General features: G+C 36.3%; 1 long non-coding RNA gene across 1 annotated transcript; it reads right to left on the bottom strand.

The window, feature by feature from the left end:
• Nucleotides 1-21,582: 21,582 nt before the first annotated feature.
• On the bottom strand, nucleotides 21,583-22,265 carry LOC133829338 (uncharacterized). Its single transcript, XR_009891697.1, has 3 exons — nucleotides 22,230-22,265; nucleotides 21,733-21,840; nucleotides 21,583-21,594 (listed from the first exon to the last, which is right to left on the bottom strand). It is a non-coding gene; the product is annotated as an uncharacterized LOC133829338 (long non-coding RNA).
• Nucleotides 22,266-22,620: the final 355 nt, after the last annotated feature.

The following is a 22,620-nucleotide window of genomic DNA, read 5'->3' on the forward strand; positions in this document are numbered from 1 at the left end:
GGAGCTAAAAGCTTGAGGATTAAGGATCAAACTCAGGGACTAAGCACAGCAAAGGTAAGATTTAATTATAGAGATTATGTTTAGATTTGCTGCTGGTTTGTTAGAGTTGCATGCTAGTTAAGTTTGATATATTCTTGAGTGTTTTAGTTGGGTTTTGGAGCAGATTTTGATGGGTTTTGATGTTGTTACTGAGCTGGATGTTTGTGTTGTTTATCTGGGTCTGTTAGATAAGCTTTGGGAGAGTTAGTTTGAGGAAAAATGTGGGGAAGCTGATGAAAATTTTGGGTTTGGAGGTGAGGGCCGCGACCCTAGGAGGGGCGCGTGCGGCTAAGGGAGGCCGAGGAGTTCATGCGCGCCGCGACGCTTGGTGCGTGCGCCGCAGCCCATGTGGGTGATAGTGGGAAGCTAGCCTCTGTTTTGAGGCTAGCTGCGGAACTTGTGGGTAGGGCTGCGGCTCTTAGTGCCAGTTTGTGTTTGTAAGGGTGTTTAGGCTTGGGAACTCAATGGTTAAGGCTCGGGATGGATTTTATCACCCGGATTGATAGAATTAAAGGACTCGGAGGTTAGGGTTATGGCTTAAAGTTATTTATCGAACTAGAACTTGATGGATGGATATTGTTAATGTGTTGTGACTAGGGTTTCGGCGAGGCTCAAGTTAGAGGACTATGCTCTGGACATCGATGCTCAGAGAGCTCGGGACTCAAGTAAGAAAACCCTTGTTCCCATAGAGCTTGTATGCAGGGCTGAGCCCAGTGTGTCTGAATAGAACTGGTATGCAGGGTTGAGCCCATTGTGTTTGAACTGCGGGGCGTAGCCCTTTAACTGAATATGCTAGAATTCTGTACTTGCTTGTTATGTTATGTATGCTATTATGTGAATAATCGGCAAGAGCCGGGAGCGGTGTAGGCTGAGAACGGCAAAAGGCCGGGAACGACGTTGGGCACGTTGAGTGCAAGGCCGAGAACGGCAAGGGGCCGGGAGCAGCGTTGAGCACGTGGAGTGCGAGTTGCCAGGGCGAGTCCCTAAAAGGATACATGGGATATCCTCATGGCGTGGTCCGCGAACCCAGGGATTGGTAAACGCCTGGGACGACTAGGCCGTATGTGTTTAGTCCATTGGTGGCCTGTTTATATGCTTGTTATATATGTTGCATATGTTATCTGTTTGTGGGTTTTCTTGCCGGGCTTCGGCTCACAGATGCTCTGTAGTGCAGGTAAGGGTAAAGAAAAGGCCAACCAACCATGATTGTAGTAGGCGTGAGGCGACGTGTACATGTTGGGCCAGCCTGGCTGCCACATCCAGAGGATTTTGGGAGATGCTTGTAAATAAACCTAGATTTTGTCGTTTAGTCGACTTGGTACAGTTTATATATTGTAAATGTTTCTAGACTGTATTTTGGGATCTCAAGTGTAAAACTTTTATGATTTTCTATGGAAATTATTATTTCTAAAGTTTTTCCTCTGTTTATGGCTTAATTACACCATTTGACCTAAAGCCTCGATTAGCGAGTTGTAAGCACGTTTTTAAACTCACTTAGTAACGACTCTAAGGAAGTAGGGCGTTACATATATGAACACATAAAGACCAACTGACGAGGGAAATGTCTTATTTTTTGGCCATTGAACATGAATTCCAGGTGTAAAATAATATACAAATTCCAATGCTTTACATAAACAAAAAAAAAATGAAGAAATTCATTTAGATATTTCTTCTTTATGGAAGCAGAGAAGATTGAGATATATTTATGGAAATACATAGAAGCACAGCTACACCATAGAGGCAATCATCAAGAGAGAGACAAAAGAAAAACATATAAAAGATAAAATTATAACAATTAAACCGTATATTTGAAAAAAATTAATTTATAAAAATGAAAAGGAAAAAAAAGACGTAAAAATGAAAAAAAAAAGTTAAAAGTAACCGTATATAGGGGAATTTCCCTTATATTTTTAGTTCTTTTTATGTGTAGTTGTTCTATTTTTCAGGTTGTCATTTGGTAAATGAATATTTGAGAAATATTTCAAAATTTATTTGAAATATAATCTTCAATCAATAGAAAAACAATACAAAGATATTTATTTGAATTAATTGGAGAAGTAAAAGAGAATTCAAACTTAAATTGTTGGAAAAATCTGAGATATTTTGAATTTGAGATAGTTTCGGTATTTGATCATATCTCCTGACTCACTTATCTGATTGATGTGTTCTTGGTGGCGTTGGAAATATTATTCAAATACCTACGAAAGTTTTTTTCACAAGAAAAGCCAAATTCGAACGTTTACATTGTGATATTCGACCTACAAGATTAGGCAAACTAGAGTTATGAGATTTGAAATTCAAATAAAGATATTTTGGAGCATTATCAAGTAACAAATGGAAACATCTAGAAAACTCTTTTCACAACCTTATCACTATAAAAAGAATGTTTTATACTATTTTAGATCTATCTCTCACTCTTTCTTCTTGACCTCTCTCTATTTCCTCTCTTTCTTCTCTAAATTCTTTTTCTATTATTTTCCATGAACTAAACATTTTTATCTAGTGTTTAATGTAGTCACTTGGGTTTTTGTCTAATTTCTATTGATTTTTCTTCTTTATTCTAATATATATAATGTGTGTTTAATGCTAGTAAATACTTGATCAATATTTTCTTGATTTTATGATTTTGATTCAAAATTCGAAAGATGAGAATTAAATATGCTATCATTATATAAACATAGGTTGCATATTGGACGAAAATACCTATATGACTTGTGTAGTAATTAGGTTTCCATGCTTAATGCCTTCTATATGTTTAAGTTTATCTTAGAGATGTAGAAAACCTGCATATAGGTTGAGATCTTATATCTTGAAAAAGAATATGAATCGAATTATGTTAACATGCTATTAGAATAGGAAGAAAGAAATTTAGAATTGATTAATAAAATTAGTAGAATGAAAATGTGATGAAATTATCACTCTAGGTCTTTTTAATAGTGATTTAAATCTTTTAATTAGTGATTCTTGTTCTTAGTTTTCTTTTATATTTTTAAAATTAAATCCATTCATCTAAACTTTGGTTGCCAAATAGAAATTAAAAGAAAAATTAGTGGTAATTGGAAGATAGTCTTCATGGGAACGATACACTACTTATCATATATATTACTTGAATCGATTGAGTGCCCTTGCGTATATATATTTTCACGATCAATCAAACAGTGATTAAGGGTCGAAAATACACATTTCTTGATTTTAATTGTCAAACTAAATTAAGTTTGAATTAATATTTTCATTAAGTTAATGTGATATATTTTATAAATGAAAATATTTATTTTGGATTTAATTTGTTGTTATTTTATAGGAATTAAAGTGCATTTTGGCATTTGGAAAATAATAAATTTAAACTAAAAAGAAGGAAATAAAATGATGCAAGCCCAGCCCACGCGCTACAGTTCACAGCGTGAATAGTGCATGCCAACTTCTCTTTCAGTTTTGCGAATATTCCAACTTTTGCAAAAATGTCAATTCATTCAAAATTCCAGCAAAGTCCATGTGCACTTCCACTCCACTAGCCAAGTTCATCATGTTGGAAATACTTATTGCAGAAACTTTATTTATTTTCATGCAATCTACATATTATCAAACAAATATGCAAATTCCTAGAATATGCTTCTATGAAATTGATACAAATAGAGTAAAGTAAAAACTTACATTACGCAGCGGAATTAGAACAACTCCATCCTTCAATCTCTCTAACTCTTGATTCCTTTCTGTAGCAGAGTATTATCAAGAGATTGAACAAGATCAGCAACACAGTCTTCCTCACCAAGCCTTTGATCAACCTAGAACTATTGTGGGTTGGTTCTCAACACATGAGATAGAGATCTTGAAGAGAATAAGAAGAGAGAGTGGTCAAGAATGGTTAGACTGTCTAGGTTTTCACTTACCAATCAACTGAAGCTCACTTCCTTATAAAAACCCTAGATATCATATTCCTTATATAGGCAACTTAATGAGCTTTATTTAAATTTAAATTTAAATCATTTAAAAATAATAAACAAAAATAAAAGCCTTAGGCTGCCATAAATGGACTTGGGCCCAATCTCTTTGTTTTGAATTTAAATCCCAATTGGGCCTAAATTCAAAACCTTTTATTTATTTATTTTTTAATTAATTAATTAAATCCTTATTCAAACTAACTAATTATAATTTGAAACTTGATTTAATATTATTTATTTATATTGACACAAATATATAAATATTAATAAATTTACCCAAATATTCTATTTTATTCTCTAAATCTCATATCTCTGTAAATTTTCCAAAATTGACCTATTCAACTTTAAAAATCCTAATTGATAATTAAATCAATTAATTGAGACATTCTAGATGATTTACTCAAAGGTGATGCGGGGACCATGGATCCATGAAATCAAGCTCCAACAAGTTACCGTGAATTTATTTACAAATAATTTCACTACCTTATTAATTCCTCGTGATTCCACTATAGACTCGGAATTGAACTCTTGAATTCATTGAACGTATTTTCAAAACCATAAATACGTTATCCATTGTTATAACCATTACAGTCAGACAATCCTCTATCGATGACTTACTAAAGAGATGGGTGCAAATTACCGTTTTACCCATCATCAATATTTTATCCTTAACTCCCACTAAGTTCCTTATAAATGATATTTCTGTGAACTTAATCACAGAAAATGAGATCTCAATCATTTAACCTTTTGAACAAAGCAATGAAGGAAATCATCTTTTCACTTCTCATACAGAAGTTATAGATTTCATATCTATGAATAATACTCTCACTTAATTACACTACTAAATCTCCAAGATGTAAGTATGGGCTAGACCGTAGGGCAAGCTTGTAACGAATAAGTCAAAAGATTTAAATAATATAATTAGCAGAATATTATCACTCAGAATTAAGATCGACTTAACATATGGTCAACGTTGTGATATTGATTAGATTCAATAACAACGATACTTATTTATCAATCAATAATCAATATCGGTCTTAGTCCTATGTAACTAAATACATCCGATCTTATCTACTTGGTCGATGCCTTGGACAAGACATCACACCCCGAATGTGTAAGTAGATCATATCGTAGATTGTCTAATCAGTGAAAATCCAATGCACTGATCTAATCTTAGGACTCGTTCTTTTGAACATATAATTACAACTATAATCCACTGTGACCTGGATACTATAATTGTAACTATCTATATGTTCGGGATTTTATAAATGTTTGTATTATTTCAATAATCATGTAATAAAACAAGCGACACAGTTGTCAAACTAAATGATTTATACTACTTTTATTGATAATATGGAATCCTGCTACATGTTCGACATGATTTTATAAGGGCATAAAACGCAACACATCACTCCATGTTCCACATACCACCCATCACTCAACATGTGAGCCTAAAATCCCATCAACAGCTCCCCATTTTGTCCTCGTCACTCAACCTACATGCAAATAATAAACCAAAATAACAATTATAACAAGACCAAAAATAATGTTATTAATAATAAATATGATTTTTATATAATATTTTATTATTAATATTATTATTATTATCTTTTATAACCCCAATCTCCTATTTATTTACTTTTTAGTTATTTTTAAGCTCTATAAATAAGAGCTCTTTTTATTAGTTTCATGTGTAATTTTTAGGTAGAAAAATTATACCAAATTTTAGTCTCATTTCTCATCTTTTCTTTCTATAATTTTATGAGAATGTATAGCATAATATGCTAACATTCTTAGGAAGGTTAGGATGATCCTATATACACTAACTTTGTTTGGTATTTTTGATTCACCATGTGCTTCAAATTTTTATATTTGAGTGATTCATTTTCTTTCATCTCATTTTCTTAATCTTATTATCTCTATTTACATTTACTAATAGCATATAGATATTGTCAAGCTCTTTCTATGTATTATCATATTAGTAAAAATAATATAGATGATATTTTCATCATTTTCTCCATCTCATATATATATATTTACTTTTGCTAAATCTATATAAAATTACTCATGCTCTTTGTATGTATTTTATAAATAGTAAAAGTAAGCTTTTATGTTCAATCTTTTATTGCATTATTACAAATGGTATATTGTCATTTTTGGATTTCTCATAAGACTTATCTCACCCTTCCATGGTAAAGATTATTAATCACTAAAATACCTTTTTGTGAAATATATTTGTGCTTCAATGTTAAATCTTCCAAATGAATAGTTGAGAAGTGAGCTTTTCATTTGTGTAATTTTTGTGAATCAAAGATCCAAATAAATAAGTATGCATATATGTGACTCTTGCTCCTTCACACTTGTTACCTTTTGTTCATAACATATTTATCTTCTCTTTATTTGTAATCATTAAATCTAAAAAATTACAAAAATATTACTTATTTTAATTTTTTCACATTATTTATCTCTTAACATATTTATTGTTAACTTTATTTTTTTGTCTCCTTGTAGAATCAACTGCCCATCTATACTACGACTACTGCTAGCTAGTGGAAGTCACATTTTGGGCATTAAATAAACGAGTTGGATGTGCTTAATGAAAACCTCATCACACTCATACCTAAAGTTAAATCACCTTCAAACCCATGAAATTTTGAGCTATTAGCCTATGCAATGTAATAGGATGCGGGAGGTGTTGAATTTGGTTATCTCAGAGGACAAACTGCTTTCTTACCCGGTTGCTTGATTACCGATAATGCAATGATTGGGTTTGAATGCCTCAATGACATTAAGAGGCACATTTTTCTTAGCCCTTAGCTTGATATGTCAAAGACCTACGATGGACTTGACTAAAATTTTCTCTATCGTTTGATGATTAAGCTTGATTTTCATGAAGATTGGGTTAAAAAGATATCTTGTTGCATATCCTCAGTTAGATGCTCTATCATTGTTAATGGCGAGAGTTATGATAATATTGTGCCATCTCGAGGTCTTAGACAAGGCAATCCTCTATCACCCTACCTCCTTTTGATCTGCGCAGGAGGTTTATCCTCCCTTATCCGTAGGGATGAAAGGTTAAGCCTCCTAAAAGGTTTAGCCTATGGAAGGAGAGCCCCCTCAGTTTCCCACCTATTCTTTGTGGATGATAACTTCTTTTTTCCTTCATTTAAAACTTGAGATATGTGTGAGGTTCAAAGAGATCCTGAGTTGGTATGAAAGAGCTTCAGGTCAGTTGAATAATTTTGATAAATTAACAATTTATTTCTCTCCCCAGGTCTAAGATTTGGTAGGTGGAAACCCTTCTTGGGGATTTTGTGGTTCCTTGTCATGAGAAATACTTGGGGCTCCTTTGCTTTGCCAGAAAAAGCAAATTCGAGTTGTTCAAGTCTATTAGAGACAAAATTTTGGCCAAGCTTTTTGGTTGGAAGAGCTAAGCTCTTCTCAACCAGAGGAAGGGAAACTCTATTAAATGATGTGCTCAAGCTATCCCTACTTATGTGATGAATTTGTTATGATTGGTTAAATACAAGGGATAAGTGTTATTATACAAGCTAGGTATAAAACACGTAATGAATTTCACATAGTGAAGATATGAAATTTGAGTTTCAATTGTAGGTACTTAAAAATTGGGTCTAAAGTGATACATGGAGGTATTTAAGGATTACCAAAAAGTTTGGTAGCATTTGGAGCAATTTTAGCCCCCTTGGAGGTGTCGTTAGTCAGAGGAGGTGGCGATGCATCACCTCTTTGGAGGCATTGCATCACCAAGATGCAAAGTGACATAAAAGTCTCAGCAGGCGATGCATCGCTTGCTAGTAGCCGACGCATCACCTACATGCAGGCGACGCGTCACCTGACGTGTCTGTACGGACATGTGTTTTAAGCTCAAAATGACGAGAACTAATGACGGTGCCTACACTATAAAAGGGTCCTCATAGAGTTTTGGAAGACTTGATCACTCTCTCAAATCTCTTTCTAAGCTCTCTCCCTCTAGCTTTCAAGAATCTCAAGATTTCTCCAAGAAACTCATAAAGAAAGTGCTTGACTTTGTGAGTTTAATACTTGTTCAATCCTAATTATCATTTCATCTTAGAAAAAGCCTCAAGCAAAAATTATGGGCTAGGAAATAGAGAATTAGGACAGCGATACAAATCGTGTATAAGCCTTTGGTGGTATTTTTACCAGGAAGAATAAGAAGCTCAAAGTGGTGGTTCAACTAGGGTTTTGAAGCTTCAAGAAGATTGAAGAACTTTGATCATCTACAAGGGTTTGCATCATCTAAATTCTAATTTTCTTTGTCTCTGTCAAGCATAATTTTGTGAAGATTCTAGATATTGTGGTGGTGTAATCTCCCTCTCCCCCAACATTCTAATTTTCTACAATTCGAGATACAACATCATGGAAGAATCTAACTCATTTTCAACTTTGAAGTTCATGAGTCAAGACTTTATTAGGTTGGATAGATTTTATGGTACTAACTTTGTTCATTGGCAAGATAAGATTAGGTTCTTGCTAACCACTCTGAAGGTCTTCTAAGTCTTGGATAAAGAGCAAAAGCCTATGGAACTCGGCAAAGAAGATGACACTCAAGAAGTCATCAAAGAAAGGAAGAAGCGCAAATAAGATGAATTGGAATGTAGGGGTCACATCCTCAACGCGCTATCAGACTGGTTGTATGATCTCTACACCAACACCAAGGAGATATGGGAAGCCTTGGAGAAAAAGTACAAAGCAGAAGAAGAAGGTACAAATAAATTCCTTATTACTCAATATATGAAATTTAAGTTTTATGATATGAAACCCCTTCTCCCCCAAATAATGAATTAAAAATTATTGTGAACAAGTTGTCTACCCTCAATAATGTGTTTTCGGAACAATTCCTTATTGGTGCCATAATTGTAGCTTCCCAGAACTTCTAATATGATTAAGTACCTTCATTAGTGTGTCGGGAGGACAAGTGGGGTAATTATGATTAAGTATGCATGATTATGTGTTTAAATACTTGCTTTTGTTAAAAATGAGCATTTTCGTAATTTTGACCCTTTGAGGGTATAATTGTAATTATTATATGCTATGCGCTTGAGACTACATTATTATATGTGATATTTAGAATGAGTGTATCCTTTTGAGCAGTTTTAGCGAAAAAGTCACAATGGGGAAAAATGCTCGGCTCGGGTCGAGCCTAGGGGTATTTCGAGAATTTCAATAATTTAGGAAAATTGGTAAAATAGAACTAATTGGTGGAGTTAGTATGTTTGATTTATTAGTTGAAAATTTTGGAGATTCATGTTGTAATTAGAATTTTAAGTTAAATGACTAAAGTGCCCTTGTTGAAGGTTAAGGGGTTAATTAATGGGAAGGGGCAAAAAGGTCATTTGACCACATGTTTACCCAAAAAAGATTTACCTGATGATGAGGCAGAATTAACAAGCACATGGGGTACACGTGATCGTTTAGTTGAGTATGATCTGTTTGACGATCGACCAGAAGAGAGTCCACTCAGCAAACGACATATTTCATGAGCGACCAGTCTGGTCGCAGTATTTCAGATATTTCCTATAGATATGTAATCTCGCAATTATGTAATAATTGTGATGTCCATTATTATTTATATACGCCTATATTAAATGTAATTAAGGCCCATCGACCCATGTAGAACTCCTTGAGTCTATAAATAAGATTCAAAGGGCTCAAGAGATGAGAGTTTTACTCATTGGACTTTTGAACTTTAGAATTCTGAGAGAGAAGTATAGTGTTTTTATCCACCAAAATTGTATTCAACCCAAAGCTGGTGAAACTCGTGAAACCTAGTTCATTGATCACAGTCTTTGGGATTCTACATCAATAAGAACACTAAGTGGACGGAGGCTATTACCATCACTGGGGCCGAACCACTATAAATCGTTGGTGTCATTTATCTTTTTGATCTTGATTCCATCTCATTTTTATCATTTTACTTGACTCCGTGTCATTGACCAAATCGAGGGTCAATATTTTGGTGCTTTCATTGAGAGATTGAACTCAAGACCTCTAGGAAGATCGAATGACGAAAACAACTAGAAAGACTGGACAAACCTTTAGTGCTGCACCAACCCAGCCTCCTTCGCAAAATGTGGCTGAAGATGAGCCACAAGTGGATTTGGAGGAGGAGGAAATGGATTCTAAGAGCTTGAGGTCGACTCTGATTGTGTTGCAGGAGGACTTATCCAATCTGAGGGCTAATCAAGAAAATGTGGCTAAAACGATGGCGTTGCAGTAGAGAGTAATTGATAGGCAATGCCAAGAATTGAATGAACGGTAGGATGACATGGACTGCCGACAGAGGGACACCACTGCTGCTCTGGAGGCAGCCATTCAGTTGGCCCGAGGATAGCTTGCACTGACTTCCCGAATGGATCAGCCACCTAATACGCCACTGCAGCAAGGTCCACATTCAGATCATCCTCAACATCACCACACTCTGCCTCAACCGACAAACCCTCAGAGGCCAGAGCAACCCCCTGCTGCTCAATAGGATAGGCCGTTTTAGGATCCTGAGCAGCAGCCACCTTCTCGTGCTGGTCGAGATGATCCCCAGCAATGAAGGCAGAATGGGGCCGGATAACCTCCCTGAAGTCCTAGATGCCAAACTACTGAGGAGCCAAACCCACCGAGCATGGGACAGCGTCCTTCTGTGAGCAGAAGGCAAGTTGATTCAGGCTCTGCCGTTGGGAGTCCCCCATGACATAATAATGCCTGGGGACCTACCGACCAACACAGGACTCTACCTGTCGGTTGGGACATGCCAACAAGAGGAGGAAACAATGCGAACAACATGTCGCACCATAGTCAATCACACTTTAGGGATTGCCATGACTATAATGAGGCGAATTCTGGCAGAGGAAACGCTGGTCAGCGGCAAGGAGAGAGGGTTGGAGAACAGAACCCCCCACCAAGAGAGAACTAGCCGACGAGCTAGAACACTGGGGGGCAGCCTAGACAACCCAACGTCTTTGATGGACTGGGCGCGAGCAAACAAAGGCGTAGGGATGAGGATTTGAGGGATGTTCTTAATGACATAAGAGAGAGACACGACGAGTGTGCACCTTCAACACCAGTCGCTCCAGTAGTACCAGACGCCGTGTAGGCCCAGCTCGGTGCTTTAAACCAGGCCGTCCAGCAACTGGTGGGGAGCCGGACATCCCACATTGAATACGACCGGAGAAGAGGCACTCCATTTATGCAAAGAATAGTAATGGCTGAGTCCCCAAGCAAATTTAAGATGCCGGTCCTGCCCAACTTCACTGGATTAGAATACCCCATTTCTCACGTGAATAAATTCGAGATACAAATGGATATCCAAAAGGTGTCAGACAACGCTCGGTGTAGAATCTTTCCAGCCACCTTGTCCGATACCGCGCAGGAGTGGTTTTTCAAATTCCCTCTGGCTAGAATAGTATCTTGGGAAATGTTCATGAAGGAGTTTTACGGATAGTTTTATGCTGGTCGAGTACATCCGACTGAGGCCAACCAGCTAGGCGAGATACGCCAGAAGGAGGGAGAAACCTTGTAGGGGTATGTCCAACGTTTTATGCGAGCCACTGCTGGGGCTAAGAAAATTGGTGACGAAGGAAAGATGATGGCTTTTACTGCTGAAATACGACACCATTCATCCCTACAGAACAGTTTGCGGAAGAATGGGGTAAAGTGCACCCAAGAATTTTTGGACCGAGCAGACAGGTACATCAAGCTCGAGGAGGCCATTGCCAATGAAGGAAAGTCGCCCGCAGATGACAAGGGTCCGAAAGAAGATCCCGCCAAAGCAGACAATGGGTCTGAGAAACCCAATGGCAATGACAAAAGTAATGGGAAAAATGGAGGTAAAGGGAAAACCACAAACCCTCAACATCTGAAAATAAGCGCCCTAAAAGTAACAAATATGAGCCGAGGTTCACAAATTACACGGTCCTAGATGACAATAGAGTAGAAGTGTATCAGGCCAATCACACAACTGTTCCCTTCAGGCAACTAGCCCCAATCAGGAAAGATATCTCCAAGAGAGATACAACCAAGTTTTGTCATTTTCATAACGAATATGGTCATGACACCAACGAATGCAACCAGCTCAAGGATGAGATTGAATTCCTTATTAGGAAAGGACACCAGAGGAGGTATGTGCCAGCGGCTGGAGGGTCTCAATGAGAGGCTTAAGGAGGCAACGAGCAGGTACCTGTATGCCAACACTTGCCCCCTTTACAGCTAGCTCCAGTTGCTGGTACATTGCTGACCATTTGCGGTGGCCCACACCTGGCAGAAGATAGTTGGAAGGCAAGGGAAAGATACGCCCAAAACTTATGCCACGACCAGGACATTGAAATGCTGAACGTAGAGGAGAGAACTCCTAAAAAAGCTCGAATAGAGGAAGAACCGATAACTTTCTCTGAGCCTGACGCTCAGCATGCTCGATTTCCCCATTCAGATCCACTGTTCGTGGATGTCCAGATGGCTAATATGATGGTCAAGCGAGTATTGGTGGATACAGGAAGCTTAGCTAACATCTTATACAAATCTTCATTGGAGAGGATGAAGTTGTCAGTGCAAGATTTGGAGCCATGCAACCAAACCATTTATGGTTTTTCCGGCGAAGGGCTCACCCCAACTGGGTCGATCAGGCTTCCAGTCAGAGCAGGAACTGCACCTGTGAACAGGACATTACTCACTACTTTTATAGTATTTGATTGTCCTTCTGCATATAATGCTGTGATTGGAAGGCCTATCTTAGTCGACCTACGAGCTGTGACCTCAATTTGGTACCTGGCCATGAAGTTTCCAACCGATGCAGGGGTAGGATGCGTATTGGGAAACCTGTGAGAAGTACGAGAATGTTATAATTCCTCGATCGCCAAAGCAAAAAGGGGCAGAGGGAAAAAGTCAAAAAAAGGTTGCTATTGGCGAATGAAGTACAAGCCCAATCAGGTGAACAGGTCACCAAATAGGGTGTTTCCCAAAGTAAGGATAGAGACTTGGATCCTTGCTTTGGGGATTTTTAAGAGAATGTAGAACTCGTGGAGGACCTCGAGGAGGTCCAACTTGAAGAGGCAGATCCGGCCAGGGTTGTGAAAGTAGATAAAAACTTAGAGACAACAACGAAGAAGAAATTGGTGGAGTTTTTGAAAGAGAGCCAGAAGGTGTTTTCCTGGTCACATAAAGATATGGTTGGGATTGACCCAGCAGTTATCAGCCATGTCTTAAATATAGACAAGAATTTTCAACCAGTGCAACAAAAAAGGAGGCTTCTCGACAAAGACAGATCGAAGGCGTTAAAGGATGTAGTTGAGAAGCTAAAGGAGAACAGATTCATCAGAGTAGCATTTTATCCATCTTGGGTCTCTAATCCCGTACTGGTTCCCAAGCCGAATGGAAAGTGGAGGACGTGCGTGGATTTCACAGACCTTAATAAAGCCAGCCCGAAGGATTGTTTCCCACTCCCAAGGATTGACCAGCTAGTCGATGCTACATCTGGACATGAAATTCTACAACAGATTCATCAGGGTAGCATTTTATCCATCTTGGGTCTCTAATCCCGTACTGGTTCCCAAGCCGAATGGAAAGTGGAGGACGTGCATGGATTTCACAGACCTTAATAAAGCCAGCCCGAAGGATTGTTTCCCACTCCCAAGGATTGACCAGCTAGTCGATGCTACATCTGGACATGAAATTCTATCATTCATGGATGCATACTCTGGGTACAATCAAATTAGTATGCATCCACCTGATGAGGATCACACTAGCTTTCGAACAGATGCAAGGCTTTATTGTTACAAAGCAATGCCTTTTGGTTTGAAAAACGCTGGTGTAACTTACCAGCGACTGGTCAACCATATGTTTGAAGAGCTAATCGGCATTAACATGGAGGTATATGTTGATGACATGCTAGTCAAGTCGAAGAGGGTAGAAGAGCACATCGGGGACCTGCAAGAATGCTTCAACATCTTGAACAAATATCAGATGAAGCTAAATCCCCTCAAATGTTCATTCGGTGTTCGATCAGGAATTTTTTTGGGATTCATAGTAAACTCATGAGGTATCAAAGCTAATCCCAAAAAGATCAAGGCCCTGATCGAGATGAAGTCGCCTGCCAAAATTAAATATGTCCAATGCCTAACCAAAAGGATTGCCACTTTGAGTAGATTCATTTCTAAATCAATGAACAAGTGCGTTCCATTTTTTAATCTACTCAGGGGCAACAAGAAGGTTGAGTGGACAGAAGAGTGTGAGCAGGCTTTCTAGGCGTTAAAGTCTCGTATGTCACAACTGTCGATCTTATCCAAACCGGTCAAAAAAGAAACCTTGTTCATCTACTTGGCAGTCACGAAATATGCTACTAGCGCAGTTTTGATCAGAGAGGACCATGTCCAAAAAGTTGTGTACTATATAAGCAAAAGGCTGGTAGGAGCAGAGTTGCGATATCCACCCATTGAGAAATTATCCTATTGCTTAATTCTGGCCTCTAGAAAATTACGACCGTACTTTCAAGCTCACCCCATCATGGTACTTACCGACCAGCCATAACGGAAAGTCCTGCAGAAACCAGAAGCCGCTGGTCGATTATTAAAGTGGGCAATCGAACTTGGGCAATTTGATATCTCCTATTCTCCATAAGTAGCTGTGAAGGGACAGGCTCTAGCAGAATTTGTTGTGGATTTCACTAGAATCCAGGATACCGAGCCAATAGATGAGCCTGAACTCCAAAGTCACATTCCTGTGTGGAAATTGTTCGTAGATGGCTCTTCCAACGAGCACAATGCTGGAGCAGGACTGATCTTGATTACCCCCGAAGGACATCGATTCCATTGTGCAATCAGATTCGACTTTACAATGTCCAATAACGAAGCCAAATACGAAGCTCTGCTCGCAAGATTAATATTAGCCAAGGACATGGATATAAAGTCGCTTGAGATCTACAGTGACTCCTAGTTGGTGGTTTGTAGCGTCTCAAATTTGTTAACAAGGCTTAGGGCCTTGATTAGCGTGCCTACAGGGCAATAAGTGGTTTATTATTATAATGTGTGAATTTGATGAATATGTGATTAAAAATGCATGTTTAGGTGAATTAAATATGCATGTGGGCCTCGTCTAGTTATTAGGGGCATGTTTGTAATTTTAGCACGTTGAGGGCATAAATGCAATATTTGTGATTACTGTGATGTTTACCACGTGTGAGTGGTGATATGTTTATGATGCACGATCCGAGACAATCCTAGGGAGCGGTTTAGCTAGAAAGTCAGAATGGGGTCAAATACTCAGCTCGGGAAGAGCCTAAGGGTATTTTGGGAACGTAAAATGAGTTCAGGAATTATTGAGTAACGGGTAGTAATTTAGTACTGATTGAGATATGTCGGGATTAAATGGGGATTTGTAGGTTCACTTGAGGAATTAGCGGAATAAGGAAAATGATGGAATTGCCCTTGAGGTTAGTGGGGAGTTTAATTAGAAGAAGGGGCAAAGTGGTAATTTGGCCTTAGTAGTGGATAGACTTAGGCAGTGGGGTTACTTAGTCTCTAGCATATTCTGGAAGGGAAAGAAATAAGTAATATCAAATAGTTCTCTTAGCTCTCTCTTCCTCATTCGGTGCACACTTTTCTCTTCGAAGATTGGGGATTTTGAGGAAAAGCTTGAGGAGTTGGGCTGGGAATTGGTGGAGTGCAAGTTTGAGGAGTGAGGAATCATTCCAGGCCAAAACTATCTCAAAGGTAAGAATCAAAACTAGTTTTTCTGTTGAGCTTCCTTTGTTTGTTAGAGTTTTGGGGGTTGGACCCTTAGGTGAGGGAATTTGAGTTATAGTAGGATTTTGGTTAGTTTCTTGAAGTTTATGTGCTGCCCTGGGTTTGGTATGAGTGGTTTGGGATTGAATTATGGCTTAGGTATAGGTTTGGGTTGTATTGCAGGGGATTTAGAGGTCCAAAATGGAGGAAAATTTATGGGTTTCGAGCTCGCGCCACGACCCGCTTGAGTTTATAGGCTAGTGGGGCTTTGATGAAATTTCCCAGGCGCTGCGACCCAAGTCTGTCAGATGAGAGGCATTTCACCTCTATATTGGGGCGCACCGCGGTACTTAAGGGAGGCTGGGCCGTGGCCCAAAAGTAGATTCTTGGAAAATTGAGAGTTTTTAGCTCGGGAACTGGAACGTTAAGGCTCGGGAAGGTTTCTACCACCCAGTTTGGTAGAAACCAAGGTACCGAAGGTTAGAGTTATGTATCGAAACTATTTAATGAGTTAGAACTTGATAGTTGATTTTATTCATGCGTTGTGACTAGGATTTCTCTTCAAGGCTCGGGTTAGAGGACTGTGCTCGTGATCGCGGTGCTCGGGTAGCTTGGGACACAGGTAAGAAAAATGTCATACCTGTTAAGCTGGGCGAGGCCCTATAGTTTGTGTTCTAGGGCACGACCCTATATGATTGTGTTGCAGGGCATAGCCCCATTGATTATGTTTATACGTGTTTAAGTATTTGTTTAATTATGATATGTGTGCATATTTGTGAATGAACGACAAGGGTCGAGAATGACAAGGGCAGGGAACGGTGAAGGTTAAGAATGGCAAGGCCGAGTACGACAAGGGGTCGGGAGCAGCGTTAAGCACGCTGAGTGCGATTTGCCAGGATGAGACCCTTAAAGGATACCTGGGATATCCTCACGGTGTAGACCGCGAACCTAGGGCTTGGTAAAGTGCCTAGGACGACATGGCCGTATGTGTTTAGCGTGTTGGCAGTTTTGTTATGTGTTGAATGATGGTGATGCATATAGTACAAGAAAAAACAGTATTCATAACACTAAAAAACTGCTAACCGGGAGTATTGACAACACTTCTGAAAATGCTAACATAGCCCCTGTTATTAAAAGTCCTGTATTTTCTATAACAGTATTCGAATGTTATGTTCGATGTTATCTTAAACTATTCAATAACACATTTTTAGTTGCTATAATATTCAAATAATAACATTTAGTTAGAGTATTTAGTTATAAATTTGACATTTAATCTTATACTTTTTGCATAACACTTTTCCACTGTTACATTTGATTATTTTGATAACATTTTTAGTTTGTTATATTATATAAATCATAACGATTTGTTATGCTTATAATATGTTTCTAAATCATAACATATTAAAAATCTAGTAATAAATTTTTTTTACTTTAGTGTGGATAATATATTTTAAATTTTATTTTGATAAGTATACTTATAAGGTTTTTTTTTAATTAAAAGATTTTTATTATTATATTTTGATAAAAAAAAATCAAAATGAATCATAAAATGTAATTCTAAATAGATTGATAAACCATAAGTATTACATTAAACAATAACTAATTCAAACCATGAATGTGTCTACTTTATGAGATCTTAGTTCAAACTTAAGTTTGAAAGCATAACATAATAAAGTTTTATAATCTTAGAACATTTTTTACTTCAAAAATGAAAAACAAAAACATCACAAAATACACAAAAGTAAATCATGCATGAAACTTGCTCCATCATTCAATTCATCATCCTTTGTGCAGTTGTCTTTGTTGCAGATTTTCATTGAAATGCCCACTTTTAGTTTTGCTCACTCTGTGAATTATCTCCCATGTAAAGCAAGGAAAAATTCCAGTTTCCAGCATGCAAAGCGGCCTCATACTGCAAAATAATTGATGACCAAAAAGACAGATGGTAAATAATACACTAGAGAGGTCAGCTGATAATGATATCACCCCTAAGAAAAAGAAAAAAAAGGGACAACCATGAGTACATGCTTATTTCATGAATTTATAACAGGTTAATGACAGATGCAAGAAAGTTGAGCACAACAAACTTTCACTCCTCTTTCATAGATGTCCATCAGAATACAAGTGATAAGGTTTTAAATTTTCACATAACCTTGGCACATGGAGCATACAAGGACAATTAAGGTAAAATAAGTTAATTTTTTCGGAAGAGTGTGATAAATCACTAACAAATCAGTAAATCTCAAAACAACAATCTCTGAAAAAAAAAAAAAACCAATCTAGATGGTCAAAACTATTATAGCAAAGCTAGTTCAGTTGTATTACTTACCTTTAACTACAATACAAAGCTAAGTATACATGTATTACTTACCTTGTTGGACAGAATGATCCCATATAAGCTGTCAGGTTCATTGATATGAGTGACTGCTGAGACAAGTATCTCAATATGTTGAGGTAACTGAAGCAAAAGACCAAATAATACACATTAGAGAAATGGTATCAAACCAGAGGTCAAAAGGCCACCAGAAGTACAGGAAGAAAATTTTAAGAAGAGTATGAAAGCATCGAGAAAAAAAAGTTGCTGTAGCCAGTTCCAAAGAAAAAAGCAAAACCAACAAAAAAAAAAGTGTTGCATTAGCATATTCGCATGAAAAAAACAGGAATTCCTTTAAGTTACTTGACATAATCACAATATATAGAACTTGATACTTAAGAAGACAAATCTGCAACTTGACACAAATCACAATAGCTAATTCAACAAAAGAGAACAAGTTTATAAAGTATACTATCATCACTATCAAAAAACTACTCATATCAACAAAAAAGAGTATCAACATCTTAATGCGAATAAAAAAAAAGGTTTATGATATTTACCTGTCTAGCAAGGACATTACTTTGTTCACAAATTAAACCTACAGGCTGTGGAACGACCATAAGTATTAGAAACTTCAAAAATAATTTGGACAAAATACTAAATACTAACTACTAATATAACAAAGAAAGAGTTGGTTTGTTTGCTTTACTTCTCCCTAAGTTTTTCTCTCTGTTCTGTTTTATTCAAGTGACTGCATCAATATTGTTTAGCTTTGTTGTGTAGAGAACTTACTGTCAAGAACACAAGCCTTTATCCAACACAAGATAAGAATTAAACACAGAATCGAAAACAAAAACAGAACACCAAGATATACGTGGTTCGAACACAGAGACAAAGTATCTCTGGCCTACTCCACTGGCAGTCAATCTTATTACTTCTTCAATTTCTCTCTCTTACAACTTTCAAACTCTCTTTACAAGTTTCAGTCTATACAAAATAGTAGAATGAATTTATTAAGTCTCAAAACTTAAACAAGAGACTTATATATACAAAAAGAGATCATAACTGAAAAAAAAACTAAACTTAACAGAAACTGGTTAAGTCAACTAAGCTGACTGGAACCAATAACCAACAACAAGCTTATTACTTATTGTAATCTCTACACTAAAGATCAAATTACATGGATTATGATTTTGAACCTTTACATTCTGCTGGAATATATAGCCCTAAAAGCATCTATATTTATGTGCTTATACATATACATAAATGGATTAAAAACAAGGAACACAGTAACAATAGATTTTTTAAGTGTGGAAACATTTGCTAACATACTCTGCATTGAAATAGAGTTCCGAACTAGTATATCACGGAGTTATTTACTTATTTTTGGATTCCAAGTATTCATATCTAATTTTATTATTATTATTTACTTTATGCACATTTAGAACTTATTAATTCATATATATATATAAACTTACGAGTATATATTGCTGTAAGGTGTGGAATATGTCTTGGTCTTTTATCTTTACACTAAGGTTCTACACATATAAGTGTATTTTTTTTAAACAACAAAACAAAAGTTATATATATATATATTCTAATTGCTAAAGTTCTAGGGAATGACCACTATAAAATAAAGAATAAATTATGTAGTTACTGAACTTATTATAGAAAGAAAATTTGATGTGAATGATAATCACTACAACAAATATCTAAGTCTCTCCTCCTGGCTAGATTTACAAGACTTGGGCAAGTTTATATCATTGCACCCTATGTATACTTAAACTAATTTAACTAATTTAAAGAGGAGAGAAAGTCTAGGAAGGGAGTTAGGTAGACAAAAGAGTGGAGAGAGAGAAAATTCAAAATAGAGACGGATTATGCATAGAGAACAATTTAAACAATAAATATTTACAACAGGAGTAAAGATCAAGACTTCAAAGTCAATTTATACACTTTTTTGCATAACTCAATATGAAACAACCACTCCTCCATAGAAAATTAGACATATTAAATGACTAAAAAAGTTAAAGAAACAAACAAACAAAAATACTAACACTAATACATAACTATGGCTCAAAGCAAATGATTTACCCATATCAGATTATCAAATCAATTTCAAAAAACAAACAAACAAAATACCCAAGAATTTTCATTCTGAACTTCTTAGCAATCAGTTTGTGGTCTTACTCTTGCTATAGTCATGTTCAATATGAAAATTATTCATACTTTCCTTTGCCTCATAAAAGAAAAAGGTGTTTAGAGACTCAATAATGGGGCTATGCGTTCAAATCAACAAATTAAAAACATAGAACTTAGAGTTTGAAATGTAAGTAGAACAACACCTTAGAAGCATCATGCAGGCTCTGGATCATATGCTAATGAAGAAAATATATTTCAGACAAAAGAAATTATGTACACTAGCAGCAATTTATTGTTTCAACAATTTACTAGTTGAAACAATACATAAAAAAAATAAAATAGATAACAAACACACAAACTTTAGTGCTAAATGACCATGCCATTGTAAAGCTGGCAAAACAAACATTACTATACTTCTTCCTAGAAACTGAACAAAGAGAAAATCTTTGATAAAAAGCAAGAGGACACCTAAAGTGTGCACGCATCAACTCATTGTTGCCAAGCATATTTAGAAAACACAGGAGAACCATACCTTCAACAAATCTAGATAAGCGAATTCATAAACCAACAAGTCCACAAATATACCAAACCATAAGATTTTTAAAACAAGTACTACTATAAATTTAAGCAATAAAATCTCACCTTATTACTCGAGTTTCACTTTTTTATTTTCTTGAAGGACTGCTATGTCAGAATCAGATCAAGACATGAGAAATCAAGAAGAATAGTATAAAAAACTAGAGCAGGAATTATATAAAATAAATAAACTCTAATTTAGATTAAAATGGCATTATTAATGTATCAATGATAATTCCTACAATAGCTTTCAGCTTCTGTGTAGAACAGAAAAGAAAAATGTAAATAGCAAGAGTATATAAATAGGTTGACACCTTATTCAAACAAAAGAAAAACACGGATAAAATACATATTTGTTATTCAAAACCAAATAATAAAATAAACCATGACTAATTTAACATATGAAAGATCTATCTAACACTTTGATTTCACCATATATGGAATCATAAGAGAGAATTACTTTACTTAGGCACTCTTCATCATAAGTTTTTTACGTCTTTTAATTACGAACTTTAAAATTTATCATCTAACATTAAAAATACCAAAAATAATTAATATATCATTATATTCTAACAAATACTTAATTCCAAAACCTGTTATTCATGTAAAAAACAGAACTAAATATTAAGGAAATGCACCTAAAGAGAGCAAAAAATCAAAGATATATAAAATCTTGAAAAATAAATAAATAAACTATACCTTAAGGAAGCTCTGGTTTGACTCTTGGTGCCATAGTTACAATGTTTGTCTCAGGACGAGTGGCTTTCCCTATTGCTCCCGTTGCCTTGTCTTTTTTCAGCTTTTTAACTGATGAGCCCTGCTTTCCTCTTGCTGATCTTTTCTGAACACACGAGTTAATATTAAGCATCACAAGAGTGGATGCCAGATAAATATCCTATAACTAGACAGTCACAAACACAGTCTAAATAGAGGTTACACAGATATGGATAGTAAAAGAAATAACCAAACATTTTTGTACCTTATTTTCCTCCCACTCCGACTCTTTAGTTTCTCCTTCTGCCTTTTCAGAATCAGAAAGCAAACCCCCAGTCTTTTCCAAGCGTTCTTCCAAAGAGTCTTCCAGCAACTATAAAAATATGGCAACTACTTAAATTTCCTATTACTAACAAACATATATGGGAAACTGTCATATAGAAAGAAAAAAAAAAACCTCTTTTAGGCTACTAAATAACTCTCTGTAGGTTGACCAAGTTTTAAATAATTAATTTAGAAAAGAAGAATGATGCTTATCATTCCTAAATAATTTTGAATGAAAATGAAAAAGGGAAAAACATGTGATAAATATTGAGATCAGAAGACAAATGAAAAAGGAATGAATAAAAGACATTTAGATTCCATTTTATCTTCAACATACCAACATGAATCAATGGATCATAAGTGTAATACTCAGAGCACAAAGAGGGGGTAACAGAAAAAAGCAAACCCGATTGAAACAAGATAACTTTGTTGACTCACCCCCCAATGTATTTCCTTCTAATTAATCTGACTGACTGCATCCTGACTGCTTCCAGTCAATGTAACAGCCTCCACATCATCAGAAATTGAGTTGGACTGTCCAGGAGAAACTGCAAACCAGTACACATGCATACATTACACATCATATAAAAATAAAGGAAGCATTTTTACATAGCGGTAAAAGAAGAAACGTGTACCTTGAAAGTTGATATGCTCATTTGATAATACCAAGTATAGTGGTAGATTGAGGCTTATGCAGAAATTGCAGAAGAAGCTCATAAGAATACTGAGAAGACAACAAGTCATGAGTTGAAATAGTAAAATAGAATAACAAGGCCAAAAAACACAAATACACACACATATATATACATATACATTGATGATCTGATAT

Source organism: Humulus lupulus, chromosome 4 (genome assembly GCF_963169125.1).
Source record: "Humulus lupulus chromosome 4, drHumLupu1.1, whole genome shotgun sequence".
Lineage (NCBI taxonomy): Eukaryota > Viridiplantae > Streptophyta > Magnoliopsida > Rosales > Cannabaceae > Humulus > Humulus lupulus.